Here is a 17,961-nt window from a genome sequence, read left to right on the forward strand (position 1 = left end):
GATCATGGAATGATTGTTGCCACAGATGTGGTGATTTGAGTATCTCAAAACTGCTAATCTTCTGGGACAACAGATTCTAAAGTTTATAGGGAATGGTACAAAACAAAACAAAAGAATATCCAGAGAGTGGCAGTTCTGTGGGCAAATATGCTTTGTTAATGAGAGAGGTCAGAGGTGAATGGTCAGACTGGAACAAGCTGACAGGAAGGTGACAGTGACTCAAATAGCCACGCGTTACAACAGTGGTGTGCAGAAGAGCATCTCTGGTGCATAACACATTGAACCTTGAAGTGGATGGGCTACATCAGCAGGAGATCATGAATGTACACCCAATGTCCACTTTATTAGGTATGACATACCTAGTAACGTAGCCACTGAGTGTATGTCAGATTCCTCTTTGTTGATTATAGCTCTGCCTTCAATAGCGTAAGTCCAAACAAGTTCATCTCAAAGATCCTTCCTAAACTTAGCATTTGGCACCTTCCTTTGCACTTGGACACTTGACTTCCTGACCAACATGCCACAATTAGTAAGAATAGAGAGCAACACCTCTGATGATTATCCTCAATACTGATGTCCTGCAAGACTGTGTCCTAAAGACCCTTCTTTACTCCTGCTGTATCTCCATCTACTAGTTTGCAGATTATAATCTTAGTCAGAGTAGTCAAGAATATGGCAACTGCTCTGCCCAAGGATGCAAGAAGAGTCATGAATGAAGTCAAGCCAATCACAAGTTCCAGTCTCCACTCCAAAGACAATCTCTGCACTTCCTGCTACCTCAGGAAATCAACCAGTACAATCAAAGACCCTCTCCACCCTGGACATTCTGTCTTCTCTCCCCCTTCCATTGGGCAGAAGATACAAAAGCTTGAGAATGCATGCCACCAGGTTCAAGGACAGCTTCTATCCCGCTGCTATCAGACTGTTGAATGGATCTTTTGTAAGAGAAAGATGAGCTGTTGATCTCATCATAGCCCTCGTACCTTATTGTCTACCAGCACTGCACATTCTCTGTAAATGCCACTGTAATGCCCTGGTTAAGGTTTTTACTGCTAATGCTGTAGGTATTTCATTTTAGCAGATCTGTTAAGAGCTTTCAGCCTGTTTGGGTTTGAGCTAAGATAAGGGACTTTGTTGTTCAACTTAGGAATGTGGTGTCAGTCAGTCAGGCTGGTGGAATTGGGAGAAGGTTCTAGAGAATGCTGGGCGGAGAGGTTCTTGTGACGGACATTGGTGTAGGTTGAGGTCTTTTTGGTGGGAACCAGGAGAAGACAGGAGGGAACATGGCTACGGATGTGATCGCTGTTGCTCAAGATGCTTTGTGCAAATGAATGGCTTCAAGGAGAAAGGACCAATACTCCTGTGGGAAAGTCCCTTTGTTTGAGATGGATTTTGGAAGGTGGTGTATGCTTTCACGCAGAGCGAGGGTCCTGCGCGTGAGTTAAAGACAGCTCCAAGATGAGCTCCAATTTATGTGCGCACTTGACTGTTTAATTACGTTTAATTTGTTTTTTCTCTTTTCTTTAACAACAGTTGGGTTAAATTAATGTTCTTAAATATGCTTTCTTTATAACTGTGTGCTCTGTTATTTCATGCTGAAAAGTGATTACATGGGAGCAGTAAGTTACACAGCATTGACACAAATCGGGGTTCGGGTGGGTGAGACATCCCAACCTCACGGGTTTGGCGGGACCCAAGTCATACCGGCCCTAGAAATATGGAGTCTGAGAAAGCTGGCTTACTCACAGCTGAGTCCAGTAGCTGTTAGCTTGCGGCTAATGAGCCACATCTCTAGAGATGCCCGGTGAGAGGGGTTTCACCACTGTAACTCTACATTCTGCATTCCATTATTGCTTTTCAATTTGCATTGCCTTAACGTACTGATGTTTTGAGCTGATCCCTCTGGATGACAGGCAACGTTTTTCAGTACATGAGGCAATAATAAAACCAATCACCAATTACACAAATGCCTCCTCAGACTTAGGGGAACTATCCCATGGTGAGAAGGTGACGAATTCCTGGTGATAAGGCCAAGATTTGTCTCCCAACCAATATTACTGAAATACTTGGTCATGATCTACAATATTTATGATCCCTTGCCTCTGCCCTATACTAGGCTGTCTCGTGACAGTGAAGTAGTTTGCAATCTCTATTTGGTGCAAGTTGCTGTATAAATGGAAGACTTATTTAGTATTTTGTCCTATTCCTCACTCTCCTTTCCCTCTAGCCCTCACAACATTGTGTTATCCAGCCAATCACTGTCCCCTCCCACCTCTACCTCTCCCTCCTAACACTGTGTAGTGGGACTATTCTTCCTCTTCCCAGCAGCCCAGAGAATCACAGGTGGCTAAGCATGAATTATGAAGAGTTCAGTGCAGATCAAATGCAGAGACCCCATTGCAATACAGTAATAAATTACTTAGCGCTCACCTGAGAGGGAAACATTAAGGAAAAAATAATGTGAGTACCCAGTTCCCCAGTTCCCAGAAGGTTTCAAGAGAAAGAGGAAGAGAGAGAGAGGGGGACAGATAAGGAGACAGGGGAAACACGGGGGGAGGGGGAGGGGAGGAAAGTGAGAGAGAGAGAGAGAGATGAAGATAGAAAGACAGAGAGACAGGGTCAAACAGAGAGACACAGAGAGACAGATAGAGAGTAGAGAGATAGACAGAGAGAGGGGGAGGAAAGTGAGAGAGCGAGGGGGGAGGAAAGTGTGAGAGAGAGGGGGGAGGAAAGTGAGAGAGAGAGGGGGAGGAGAGGGGGGGAGAGAGAGAGAGAGAGAGAGAGAGAGAGAGAGAGAGAGAGAGAGAACAGCATACACCAATCATTCAGTAAAATGATGGATCACTGAACTGGGTCAACACACACTTTCAGTATGTGTCCTGGTGAATGAAGATGGAAAGCTGTTGCTGACAACAAGGCTTTATGTACTACAGCAACAAAAACCATGGTACAAAGTTGTTCCAATATAGAACAGCATTTCCATAACACTAATGTGACTGTCCACCATGCACAGACAGTCCCAACTATACACATCTAGCCTCCTTACTATTTCAGCAACCAGCATCTTTGAAAAAGTGATTTTGCTTTTGGACAGAAAATGCCATTAGATTGGAAACTTGTCCAACTGAATTTGACAACAGCATCCATTAACGCTGGCACCTTTCGTCATTCGCTCCGATCCATCAGCATCTAAGCACCTCCTTTATTGCAGACAATAGGTTATTTTGTGTAGAGTTTGAATGTAGTCCCCACGTAAATGCACGTTTGTCCCGGGGAGCTCCTGTTTCCTCCCACATCACCAAGACGTACAGGTTAGAAGGTTAATTGGTTCCTGCAAATTTACATGAGTGTGTAGGTGAGCTGTAAAACCTGGGGAGAACTGATGGGATAGGCAGAGTATAAAATGGGATTATTGGAGGATTTGGGTCATCCTGATGGTCAGCACAGGCTTGATGGGCCGAAAAGCCTGTTTCCATGGTGAAACTGAACTGTTTCAGTTACAAGGACCTGACCAGATGCCAAGAAGTCAGACTGTAAAGTCAGCAGTATTTTGGGGAACGTTAATTTTCTCTCTGACCAGTGTTGGTAGGTTTGCTCAGCACGGGCAGCACCACAGATCACAATTACTCTCCTCGACCCATGTCATCTCTCGCCAGCCTGAATCACTGGCCCATGAGCAGGAGTGGAAAGGTTAATTACACTCTGTTCTCACTCGGGCTGCCAAGTCCACATGGGCTGTAATCCACGCTGAGTCACAGATACAGTAGCCTAGTACTGTCAAGCTCTGAAACACGAAGGCTCTCTGGCCTTTACTGGAGTACCAGATGCTCACTTTATCCTTTCAGCCATCGAGGAAACTGAATAATCCCTTGACATTGCAAGTTACACAGGCCTTCTAGCTCAGACCTGCTCAACGTGCTGCTCAACATTTAAAACTTTGCTTTCCACAGAACAGAGGAGGGTTGAAATGGCTGTCAGTTGTTTCTACAATTTGCAAAAGTACTGCAAAGTTTACATTAGGATTTATTGCCATCCAGTGATGTCCCCTTAAAGTGACTCACTTGGTTGCACCTTAGTCAAACATGGAAGCAGAACCGTCAGCCCACTAGGGCTGTGTCAACCATCACACACTTACACTAAATCTGCACTAATCCCAGTTCCCCGTACTTCGCCACCCACCCACCTTCCTCCTCAGCAGATCTCATCTATCATCTTCCAGGTGTACTCCTTCCTTTCTCTCCACCTTCTTATTCTGGATTCTTCCCCCTTCTTCTCCAGTCCTGTTGAAATGTTTTGGTCCAAAACGTCAACTGTTTATTCCCCTCCATTGGTGCTGCCTGGACTTCTGAGTTGCTCCAGCATTTTGTGCACGTGTTGCTCAAGATTTACACACCTAACTTCTGGTTAATTTCCCCTGTCTCCCCATTCTCTCTTTTCTCTTTCCCCATTCTGTCCTTCTGGCCCTTCACCTCCCTTTGGTTTCCTGCGTTCTTCACTTTCTCTCATTGTTCACTGTCCTCCCCTATCAGATTCCCTTTTCCTCAGCCCTATACCCCTTCCACCTATCACATCCCAGTTTCTTATTTCATCTACCTTCCCCCCTCACCTGGCCTCACCTATCACCTAAACAACAGGAATTCTGCAGATGCTGGAAATTCAAGCAACACACATCAAAGTTGCTGGTGGACACAGCAGGCCAAGCAGCATCTATAGGAAGAGGTGCAGTCGACGTTTCAGGCCGAGACCCTTCGTCAGGACTAACTGAAGGAAGAGTGAGTAAGGGATTTGAAAGCTGGAGGGGGAGGGGGAGATGCAAAATGATAGGAGAAGACAGGAGGGGGAGGGATAGAGCCGAGAGCTGGACAGGTGATAGGCAAAAGGGGATACGAGAGGATCATGGGACAGGAGGTCCGGGAAGAAAGACGGGGGGGGGTGACCCAGAGGATGGGCAAGAGGTATATTCAGAGGGACAGAGGGAGAGAAAGGAGAGCGAGAGAAAGAATGTGTGCATAAAAATGAGTAACAGATGGGGTTCGAGGGGGAGGTGGGGCCTAGCGGAAGCTAGAGAAGTCAATGTTCATGCCATCAGGTTGGAGGCTACCCAGACGAAATATAAGGTGTTGTTCCTCCAACCTGAGTGTGGCTTCATCTTTACAGTAGAGGAGGCCGTGGATAGACATGTCAGAATGGGAATGGGATGTGGAATTAAAATGTGTGGCCACTGGGAGATCCTGCTTTCTCTGGCGGACAGAGCGTAGATGTTCAGCAAAGCGGTCTCCCAGTCTGCGTCGGGTCTCACCAATATATAAAAGGCCACATCGGGAGCACCGGACGCAGTATATCACCCCAGTTGACCCACAGGTGAAGTGATGCCTCACCTGGAAGGACTGTTTGGGGCCCTGAATGGTGGTAAGGGAGGAAGTGTAAGGGCATGTGTAGCACTTGTTCCGCTTACACGAATAAGTGCCAGGAGGGAGATCAGTGGGGAGGGATGGGGGGAACGAATGGACAAGGGAGTTGTGTAGGGAGCGATCCCTGTGGAATGCAGAGAGAGGGGGGGAGGGAAAGATGTGCTTAGTGGTGGGATCCCGTTGGAGGTGGCGGAAGTTACGGAGAATAATATGTTGGACCCGGAGGCTGGTGGGGTGGTAGGTGAGGACCAGGGGAACCCTATTCCTAGTGGGGTGGTGGGAGGATGGAGTGAGAGCAGATGTACGTGAAATGGGGGAGATGCGTTTAAGAGCAGAGTTGATAGTGGAGGAAGGGAAGCCCCTTTCTTTAAAAAATGAAGACATCTCCCTCGTCCTAGAATGAAAAGCCTCATCCTGAGAGCAGATGCGGCGGAGACGGAGGAATTGCGAGAAGGGGATGGCGTTTTTGCAAGAGACAGGGTGAGAAGAGGAATAGTCCAGATAGCTGTGAGAGTCAGTAGGCTTATAGTAGACATCAGTGGATAAGCTGTCTCCAGAGACAGAGACAGAAAGATCTAGAAAGGGGAGGGAGGTGTTGGAAATGGACCAGGTAAACTTGAGGGCAGGGTGAAAGTTGGAGGCAAAGTTAATAAAGTCAACGAGTTCTGCATGCGTGCAGGAAGCAGCGCCAATGCAGTCATCGATGTAGCGAAGGAAAAGTGGGGGACAGATACCAGAATAGGCACGGAACATAGATTGTTCCACAAACCCAACAAAAAGGCAGGCATAGCTAGGACCCATACGGGTGCCCATAGCTACACCTTTAGTTTGGAGGAAATGGGAGGAGCAAAAGGAGAAATTATTAAGAGTAAGGACTAATTCCGCTAGACGGAGCAGAGTGGTAGTAGAGGGGAACTGATTAGGTCTGGAATCCAAAAAGAAGCGTAGAGCTTTGAGACCTTCCTGATGGGGGATGGAAGTATATAAGGACTGGACATCCATGGTGAAAATAAAGCGGTGGGGGCCAGGGAACTTAAAATCATCGAAAAGTTTAAGAGCGTGAGAAGTGTCACGAACATAGGTCGGAAGGGATTGAACAAGGGGTGATAAAACAGTGTCGAGGTATGCAGAAACGAGTTCGGTGGGGCAGGAGCAAGCTGAGACAATAGGTCGGCCAGGACAGGCAGGTTTGTGGATCTTGGGTAGGAGGTAGAAACGGGAAGTGCGGGGTGTGGGAACTATAAGGTTGGTAGCAGTGGATGGGAGATCCCCTGAGCGGATAAAGTCGTTGATAGTGTGGGAGACAATGGCCTGGTGCTCCTTAGTGGGGTCACGATCGAGGGGTAAATAAGAGGAGGTATAGCGAGTTGTCGCTGTGCCTCGGCAAGGTAGAGGTCAGTACGCCAGACTACAACAGCACCCCCTTTATCAGCGGGTTTAATAATAATGTTAGGATTAGTGCGGAGGGAGTGGAGAGCAGAGCGTTCCGAAGGAGTGAGGTTGGAATGGGGACAAGGTGCGGTGAAGTCGAGACGGTTGATGTCCCGTCGGCAGTTGGCAATAAAGAGATCCAGAGCAGGCAGAAGACCAGAGCGGGGTGTCCATGAAGAAGAGGAGGGTTGAAGACGGGAGAAGGGGTCATCGGTGGGAGTGGACATATCACCTGCCAGCTTGTACTCCTTCCCCTCCACTACCTTCTATTCTGGCTTCTTCCCCCTTTCTTTCTGGTTGTGATGAAAGGTCTCAGCCCGAAACGTTGGCTGTTCATTCCCCTCCATAGGTGCTACCTGACCTGTGGAGATGCTTTAGCATTTTGTGTGTGTTCCTCCAGATTTCAGGTAAGTGCATAATCACTTGTGTTACTAACCCCAGTTTGCTCTCTGCACATCCCCACCAATTCTCCCCACTCACTCATGTTAACTTGTAGTAGCCAATTATCTTGATAGCCAGGATATCTTTGTGATCTGGGAGGAAATGGAAGCACCCAGGGGACACTGCACAGTCATTGGGACAACATACGAGGACCACACAGACAGGACCAGAGGTCAGTATTAAACCCAGGATGCTGGAGCTATGAGGCAGCAGCTCTACCAGCTGTACCTCTGAGTCTGTCTCCAAGATTCTTGAGGACTATGATGTGGACCAGAAAATAAGGAAAGCCCCTGTTCACAATTCCCAGCCAAATAGAAATGATCCTAGGGCATCACATTCAAAAGATCTATCAAATACTACAGAGTATAGTTTTGGTGAGACAGGGAAAGTCTTACACAGGCTTAAGGGTCACCTTTTTTTACATAAAGAGTGGGAGTTGCCTGGAAAGTACTGTCAGGAGATGTGCTGGAAACAGTTTAAGAGGCACCTTGAACAGGCCCATGAACAGCCAGGGAATAGAGCAGGGGTTCCTAACCTTTTTTATGCCATGGACCAATACTATTAAGCAGGGGATCCACGGACTCCAGGTTGGGAACTATGCCCAGACAGATAGTTTGGATTGGCGTCATGTTCAGCATCAACATTATGGGCTGAAAGCCTTGTTCTTCCGTTGTTCTCTCCCTCGTTAATCCTACCGCAGTCTGTTAGAAGTCCGTACGTGCTTCCTGTGACCACATGGGTTTGTCTGGGTGCTCCAGTTTCCTCCCACTGTCTAGAAGCATACTGCTTGGTAGGTTAATTGGTCATTGTAAATTGTCCCTTGATTTAATTGAGCAGGGCGGCACGACTCAAAAGGCCAGAAGGGCCTGGACAATGGTGTGTCCCAATAAATAAATAAATAATCTAATACATGTCCAAAAAGCAAAGAAAACAGAACCTCTGATCATAAATCCTGTTGTGATCGATGAGTATGTTCTATGCACAAATGGGTTGCTATTTTTCTTAGTCTGACTACACCTCAGAAGTATTTTGTTGTAAAATCCACAGGTATCAGAAAGTGTCATATGAATGTGCGTTGATAACTATTAACACATTCGTGAAATGTTAATTTGTACTCAATTTTTAGCACAAAATATCACACGATGCAATTTTTACATCGACCTAATACACAATAAAAATGAAATCTCTTTTTTAATATTTTGTCAGACTTCCAGATTTGGAATCAGATTGGGAATAAGTTTCTTTCACTAAAGTCCGGTTTCTTCCCCAAGCCAATTAAAATTCTGTACACTTCACTCCTGCCTTCTCTTTATGTTACAATAAATGCACGTTTTTATTCTGTTCTGTTTACTCAAGGCTCAGCTGTAATTATTTATGGTAAATAGTTGTGGAATTGCATTTTTTTTCTCAACAATATTTTTATTGTTATATTAAATTAAGGAAGTATAGTATAAAGGAGTTTTGTGCAGTGCATAACAAATGTATCAAATGTACAATTCACATCTATGAAAGAGATGCACCCATAGTACAGTCATGCTTTGGTTGCCTCCCTGCCCCGACCCACCCCTCCCAATCCCCATCTCCAAGCTAGCATTGCATCAGCAAAAAGGGTTAAACAGAACCTTTGTCCCCACAGAGCTGCTTTGGTATAGAGATGGTGTATTTTCCTAATGCATAGAGTGTTGTATGTTTACAAGTCTGAGTCCATAGAATTTTACCAGGAAATGCTGGAGGTCAGGGAATTATGTGCAGAGGAAAGGAAGAAAGGATGGGCCTTTAGTTTGGCTGGGAATTCTGAAAATATTCAAGAAAGGGTCCCCACACCTTTTGGAACTTTACGTCCGAGTTGAGAATTGAATAATGGATCTTCTCAAGGTTTAGACTGGACATGATGTCCCTGAGCCTCTGAGTGTGGCTGGGCGGGGCAGCATCCCTCCATCTGAGCAAGTCTGCGTGCCTGGCCAAAAGAGAGGCAAAAGACAGTGTGCGACGTTCGGTTGGACTTAGGTGTGTATCCCCCTCTCCAGAGGTGCCGAAAAGAGCAATCAAAGGGTTAGGTTCCAAAATATAATTAAGTATTTGGGATAGAGTTTGGAAAACATCTTTCCAATATTTTTCCAAGCTAGGTCATGTCCAGTACATGCGAATAAGGGAAGCCTCACCCCTTTTGCATTTGTCGCAGCAGGGATTAACATCTAGGTAAATGCGAGATAATTTAGTTTTAGACATATGGGCCCTGTGTACGACCTTGAACTGTGATAGGCAGTGGTGGGCACATAAAGAGGTTGAGTTAACTAACTTAAGAATTGAATTCCATACATCATCTGACAGTGAGAAATTTAAATCTTGCTCCCAGGCAGTTTTAGTTTTGTCAAGGGGTGCTCACTTCAGGACCGCTAGCTTGTCGCAAATAGTAGATATTAGACCTTTGCGCAATGGATTCATGCAGAGAAACATATCAATGACGTTTGTGTCGGGTGCCTCAGGGAAGTTTGATATCAAAGGGCTGATAAAATATTTAATTTGCAAATATCTGAAGAAATGAGTGTTGGGTCGGTTAAACTTTGCAGACAGTTGTTCAAATGATGCAAAGCAGTTGTCTATAAAAAGATCTTTAAAGCGCCTGATGCCCTTTCTCTACCAATCTTGAAATGTTGGATCATGTATAGAAGGCTGGAAGAGATAATTATATAGAATAGGACTTGAAAGAGAGAAGCCATGGAGACTATAATGCTTTCTGAACTGAACCCATACTCTCAGGGTGTGCCTGATAACAAGATTAACAATTGGTTTAGGCATAAGAAAAGGGAGTGTGGATCCAAGAAGTGCGGAGATGGAAAAATTCCAAATAGAGTTCAGCTCCATTGCCACCCATATTGGGCAGTCAGATTGGTTGTAAAAATGAGACCAAAAGATGAGACAGCGTATGTTAGCAGAAACTGGGCAGAAGCAGCCCCCAACACTTTTAGATTTTTGAAGATGGACTTTATTCAGTCAGGGATGCTTGCCCTTCCATAAGTAGGACAATATGACTGAGTCTAGCGAGTCAAAGAAGGCTTTAGGAATGAAAGTTGGTATGGATTAAAAAAAGTATAAGAATTTCGGAAGCACGTTCATTTTAACAACATTAATTTGGTCCCTGTTTTGTATGATTTAACAAATTAATGAAATTTTCTCCACAAAAACGCTTATATTTCCTTGTTACTGTGATGCCAAGGTAAGCAAATTGGTTATTCACTACCTTAAAGGGGAGGTTATGAAACTCTGATGATTATGCTTCTCCATTTATTGGAAAAAGTTCGCTCTTGTGTAAATTAAGTTTGTATCCTGAAAACTGGCTAAATTTGTTAAAGAGTGAGAACATGGGGGTAAGGAGGTGATCAGGTTTGATATAAAAAGTAAAAGATTGTCAGCGTAAAGGGAGACTTTGTGCTCAACTCCCTCTCTCCAAATCCCCGTCAGATACGCACAACTGTGGAATGCAATCATCAGTGGCTCTATGGCCAGATCGAAAAGTAAAGGGTTTAAAGGGCCCCCTTGACGGGTTCCACGTTTGAGGTTGAAAGGTTGGGATTGCTGAGAGTTGGTCAAAACAGAGGCGGTGGGACGCGAATATAACAGTTTAATCCACATGATAAAACTTGGTCCAAAATCAAATTTTTCTAAAACAGCAAAGAGGTAATTCCATTCTACATGGTCGAACACTTTCTCTGCATCTAAGGAGATGACACATTCAGGGATCTCAACTGAAGGAGAATATAAAATATTTAATAGATGGCGTATGTTAAAAGAGGGGAGGTGATTTTTGACAAAACCGGTTTGGTCTTCAGAAATAATTGAGGGTAGGATGTTCTCCAGCCTATGGGCCAGAACTTTAGCTAAGATTTTGACATCGACATTTAACAGAGAGATTGGCCTGTATGAGGTGGACTCTGTTGGATCTTTGCCTCTCTTCACCAGAAGAATGATGCATGCCTCATTAAATGATGCTGGCAGTTTATCTTGTTTAAACGAATCAGATAGAACCAAGGTTAGTTGAGGTAAGAGCAGTGATGAAAATGATTTAAAGAATTCTACAGGGAACCCATCGGGTCCTGGAGATTTGCCAGTCTGCTGTGACAAGATGGCTGAGGATATTTCCTCTAATGATATTGGCTCATTCAGTCTCATTTTGAGATCAGGAGAGAGCACGGGGATATTTAAGCTGTTTAAAAAATTCTCAACCGAAAAGTTATCATTTGGGGATTCAGAAGTGTAAAGTCGGGAGTAAAAATTCTTGAATATGTCGTTAATTTCAGAATGATTCAAGGTGAAGCTTCCATTCTCCATTTGAATTTTTGTGATGTGTTGTTTGGATTTGAGGCCCCTTAATTGGTTGGCTAAAAATTTACCAGGTTTGTCACCATGGATATAGAACCGGCTCTTACTCTTCAAAAGTAGGCATCCAATTGGGTGAGTGGAAATAAGATCAAGTTTAGTTTGGAGTTCCACTCGTTTTTCATAGAGCTCCAGATTTTTAATTTGAGCATATTGTTGGTCTATTTCTTTAATTTGATTGGTCAGATCTAGTCGTTCTTTATGAGTCTTTCTTTTCATATTCGCAGTGTAGGAAATTATTTGACCCCTGAGGTATGCTTTCAAAGTGTCCCAAACAACCAGGCTTGAGGTTTCAGGTGACGTATTGGTATTAAGGAAAAAGATTATCTGATCCTCCATAAATTTTACAAAATCATTATCTGACAGTAAGGTCGAATTAAAACGCCAATGCTTATTTACTTGAGGAAGGCCAAGAAGAAATATAGACAGGACAACCAGAGTGTGGTCTGATATCATTATGCTCTGATAGACACAGGAACAGACCAATGGAATCAGCTGATTATCAAATAGAAAGTAGTCAATTCTAGAAAAGGTGTGATGGACGTGTGAGAAGAAAGAATATTCTCTCTTATTTGGGTGGAGAAAGCGCCATACATCAGAGATACCATAGTTGGAGAGGAAAGACTGAATTAATGAGGCAGATTTGCTTAGTATTCTGGAAATAGGAGACGATCGATCTAGCACTGGATCTAACCAACAGTTGAAGCCTCCACTTAGTATGAGAGGGTATGATCTCAGATCAGGCAGCGCAGAAAAAAACATTCAAAGAAGTCCACATCATCCGAGTTAGGAGCCAACACTACCAATGTATTATAAAATTTCCCCGAGACAATGACAAAACGGCCGCTTTTATCTGGAGCTCAAAGGGAACACTTTGATTTATGAGAATTGAGAATTTAGCCTGAAAAGTGAATTGGAAGTGCTGCCCCGCCCATCGTGACATAAAACAGGAATTACCAGAACTGCAAATGTGTGCTTCTTGTAGAAATGCAATTACTGTATTAAACTGTTTGAGATGTGAGAACACTTTCCTTCTTTTAACAGGGTGATTCAACCCCTTGACATTCCAGCTCACAAAATTTAACAGACTAACCATTCTCCTTTAAAAGAGATACAGGTTGATAGGCATAAGCGGTGTCAAGATTTCAGGAATCAGCTCTGAGGCAAAAATGTAAAACAGAGAAACAGGACAGAAATAAATCCTGTATAACAAGGACTTCTAAGGGTTCTTAAAACAGTACTGGCATTGGAGTACCCTCCCCCCGCTCCCCCAATCCACAACAAGACGGCTGCCAGAAAGCACAGCAGCAAGCTCTTAAGAACCATAATCATCCTACAGTACAACCTCCTGTCACTCAGCATCATCTTCAACTCCGTTATTGTTATTTAAAGGAAACATTAAGGATTCAATGCTCCAAAACTGACATTGTGCTTAGTGAGAGATAAAACAATTCGCCCATGGCTCAGAAAAATGAACCAAAAAACAGAAATATAAACTGATATTTGAAAAAAAATAAATAAACAGACCTTACCCAGTGCTCTTCCCAGGAAAGGTTGTGGAGTTCACTAAATTGGAGGTAAAAGGAAATACTTCAGAGAGAGAGCAGTCTGGGTGAATGTTATTTCACCTATTGTGGTAGTCAGTAACAAACCCGGCCAAGTCAGACCGGCCCTTGCTATCCAAGCACTGCTAACGTTACCTGGCAGAGGGTATGGGAGAAAAGTATTTTATGAAGAATTCGGTGTAGTGGGGAGGCTGTTGATGCATTTCTGTGCCTCGTCTACACAGCGCAGCCACTTCTTGTCACCGCTGGGAAGTGTGATACGGAGCCGTGCAGGGTATAGTAGAGAAGGCCTGAGTCCTCAGTTGTATAGCTCCATCATTACTTCCCTGTACTCGGCTCGCAGGCTCAAAACTTCAGAAGAGTAGTCCTCCACAACCCAAATCTGCTGGCCGCAATATTCTAACTTCCCTCTCCGCCGGGCCTCTCTAACCAGGAGTTCTTTAATCTGGTAGCGGTGCAGGCGAAGAATGACCGGGCATGGTCTCTGTCCTGGGACTGGTTTAGCTGCTAGCGCACGGTGGGCTCTATCAATCTCCAGTGAGGATGGAAGTGTCTCCTTCCCGAAGATCTCACAAAGCAGACTGGAAGAAAATTCAGTAGGACGCCCGCCTTCAATAGATTCCTGCAGGCCCAGGATGCGTAGGTTCTGCCGTCTGCTCCGGCCCTCCAGGTCAGTAATTTTAGCCATTAGCTTGATATTGTTTTCACATAAGCTGGAGCAGATGTTTTCCAGCTCACTGATGTTCTGGCTCCAGTTGTCTGTAGCGAGCTCGAGAGAGGGTAGGCGTTGGCCGTGGTCCTCCACTTTGCGTTGGATTTGGTCAAGTTCCGTTTCCAGCAGGCTGAAAGATTTAAATTCGCCACTAACGCCTCACAGTGTTGGTCTAGTAGCATGGAGATAGCCTCTACTGTCAAGCCAGCTGCCAAATCGACTTTTTTTCCTGAATTTAGTAATTATTGAGGTCATTGTGAAGCGAGCACAGTCGCAGGCAGGGGGACGAGCAAAAAGTCCAACAGTTTGGTATGAGAAAAGGGGGAAGAAGGAGTGTGGAGATAAAAAGTAGGACAGAGCACCCATTCTCTGCGACTACTCCATGTGGCTACCCCATCAGGAATCATGGAACTGCATTTTAAATAAGTAAAGCAATATTTCCATGAAATCGGATTTCTCCTTTACTTAATGCAGTGGACACATACCGTGTATTGCTTTAATACTTAATCAGACCAAAATCATTAAATTGATTGCAACTATGTTAGAAATGGAGAACTGATGACTTAGATACAGAGTTATGTGCTAAAGCAGAACATGCAATTGAATGTAACTTCTCCACTTGGTGTCCACCCATCAAAGGAGGGCGTTGGCTCTTAAAAGCATACTCCTGACTGAGGAATACATAAATTACGTGGAGAAAGGGCAGTGATAGACAGCAACACACACAAAATGCTGGAAGAACTCAGCAGGTCAAGCAGCATCTATGGAGAGGAATAAAGAGTCAACGTGTTGTCCAAAATTCTTGGCCAGAATGCTGACTCTATTCCTCCCATAGATGCTGCCTGACCTGTTGAGTTCCTCCAGCAGTTTGTTTGTGTTGCACTCTGGACTTGAAAGTAGTTACTTTTATTGAGATTGATGGCAGTATTGAAGTCTTGTGTACCAAGAGGCCAGGAGAATAGCCAGGATTAGCAAGGGAAGAGGCTGATAGTTGAATCACCTAGGCCATAGTCCACATTATGTAAGATGAGAATTAGTACAGATGGCGTCCACTTGGTCAGCGCAGACATACTGATCCTGATGGCCTGTGTCCATGCTGTATGACCCTGTGACTAAATCACTTTAGTGAAGCTGGACAAAGCCACACAGACTATCCTTGATCAGTCTCTGCCTTTCTAAATGCATGCAAAGCCCAGGATTTTCTCCTGTTGTAGTGAGGTCTGGATAGGCAGTATCGACGGAGTCCTCAGAGACATATGAATTCAGTTATTGGCTGCCTGATCTCCTGGGAAGCCAGCAGTGGTGCCATATTTCAGTGCCTGGGGCAGAGACTGTTCCTCAATGTATCCAAAGTAAGCAAATCAGAATACAGTGTCAGATGAAGCAAGAATATGTTTAGCCTTTTGGAAAGCGCCCATGGATGGGCTGAGGATCGGGGTGAACTTGATTCTCCTGGAAGCATAGTCCAGGCTTCACTGGAATGTCACATAACCCTTGGAAAATCTTAGCCAATTTGCTCATTTTAGATCATAAGATATAGGGGCAGAATTAGGCATTTGACACATCGAGTCTGCTCCACCATTCCATCATGGCTGATTTATTTTCTCTCTCAATCCTATTCTCCTGCATTCTCCCATTAACCTTTGATGCCCTTACTAATCAATAACCTATCAACCACCACTTTAAATATACCCAATAACTTAGCCTCCACAGCTGAATATGGTTATGAATTTCACAGATTCACCTCCTCCTAGCTAAAGAAATGCCTCCTTTTCACTGTTCAAAAAGGACATTCTTCTATTCTGAGGCTGTTTCCTCGGATCCTAGATTTTCCCAATATTGGAACATCTTCTCCATGCTCACTGTTTCTAGACCTTTCAATATTTGATAGGTTTCAATGACCTCCCCATTCTTCTAAACTCCAGAGAATACAGGCCTAGAGCCATCAAATTCTCCTCATATATTAACCATTTCATCCTAGAATAATTCTCATGAACCTTCTCTGGACCCCCTCTCCAATACCAGCTCATCCTTTCTTAGATATGGGGCCCAAAACTGTACACAATACTCTGTGTGGTCTGAACAATGCCTCTTAAATCTATGTTCATCTAAAAGAGAGGTCTTTGCCTCCTGCCCCAGACCCTGAAGAGTTGGCCATGCCAGTATTACGTCTCCAGTAAAGGACTAATCAGGGAAAAGAACAAGCGTGTGGTAGGAACAATACATGGTAGGCTTCAATTTGCTTACCAGTGCAACAGGTACACAGCAGATGCTGTCTCACTGGCTCTTCACTCAACCCTTAAACATATAGACAGCAAAGATGCATACGTCAGGATGCTCTTTATCAACTACAGCTCTGCATTCAATGCCATCATCCCCTCAAAACTAATCAATAAGCTTCAAGACCTTGGCCTCAATATCTTGTTAAGTCGCCGAAGTACACTGGCTTCCTTGAACTAAACAACTTAGTCAGCTTCTCTGTTTTGAAACAAGCCAAGTTAAATAACCCAATGTCTTATAGGGCACCTCTTGAGCAACAATAAACCAGGAGCAATGAGCAAGCATCTGCTTTCTACAGACAAAATGTCTCCTATATACAGAGCTTGTTTGCAAAGTTGTATTTTTAACTTCAAGGTGATTACTGCTTCCATTTACATTTTAAGAACTGAAGACTGGCTCCTGTTTACAATTAGAAGTTAAATAAACCATATAGTTGGAAATTTCCTTACATCTGTTTGATCTTACAAGTGGCAGCTACTGTGCTGAGAAAACAAGCTTAGCAAAACATCAGGCCCTTTGACCAGGAAGTGATTATCTATCACACAACAACTTCATGTTCAATGTCAGTAAAACTAAAGAGCTGATTGCTCACTTCAGGAAGGGAAAGGAGAGCGAAACACATGCCAGTACACATTGGGGGAAATTAGTTTTGGAAAACGTCCACTATATTTACATATCAGATAACCTGTTCTGAGCCCAGTGCCTATTTATGCAATCATAAAGGAAGTGCAACAGCATCTTTCCTGTCTCATCAAGTTGAGGAGGTGCAGCTTGTCACTGAATACTCTAACAAATTTCTGCAGATGCACTTTTGAAAGTGTGCTGACAGATTGTGTAATGATCTGGTAGGACAACTCAAATGCACAAGCATGTAAGAAGACGCAGAGAGAATTTAATTCACTCCAGTACATCAGGGGCACATCCCTCTCCGCCATTTGTAGTATCTACATGAGGCACTCCTTCAAGAAGCCAACATCCATCATCAAAGACCCCACCATCCACAGGACCGTGCCATCATCTTGCACCTAACATCGGGCAGGAGTTTCAGAAGTCTGAAGTCACACACCACCAGGTTCAAGAGCAGTTACTTTCCTTTATGCATTCGGTTCTTGAAACAACCTGCAAATCCCTAATCAGCAGAGTTAACAACACCATGATCACTTCGATCACTTTGCATTAAAATGGACTTTCTACTTTCTGTTCCAATTGTATTCTTTTTTGTAAAAAATGTACACCCTCTATTTTTATGTTCTTCTTGTCAATAGTTCCTATCTGATACTATGTGCCTGAGAGGCGGCTGCAAGCAAGTTTTGCATTGCACCTGTGCACACATGGACTTGTGAACTCGACAATGAACTTGACTTTGACATCATCTGTCTCCACAAACTCTCCACTAGCTGACCTGGCTCTCTGGTTCCCATCCCCTGCAACTCCACTTTAAACTCGACTGTGTAGCAGTAGCAAACCTTCCAGCTAAGATATTAGTCCTTTTCCCATTCTGGTGCAAACCATCTCTTCTGTACAGGTCCCACCTTCCTGGGAAGAGAGTCCAATGATCCAAAAATTGTATGCCCTCTCTCCTACACCAACTCCTTAGCCAGATGATAAACTGTATAATCTTCCTATTTCTGGCTCCACTAGCACGTGGCATGAGTAGCAATCCTGAGATCACAACCCTGGAAGTTCTGCTCTTTTATTCAGCACCTAATTTCCTGAGTTCCCTTTGCTGAAACTTAAATCCTTT

The sequence above is a fragment of the Mobula hypostoma genome, chromosome 9, assembly GCF_963921235.1.
Source record: "Mobula hypostoma chromosome 9, sMobHyp1.1, whole genome shotgun sequence".
Lineage (NCBI taxonomy): Eukaryota > Metazoa > Chordata > Chondrichthyes > Myliobatiformes > Myliobatidae > Mobula > Mobula hypostoma.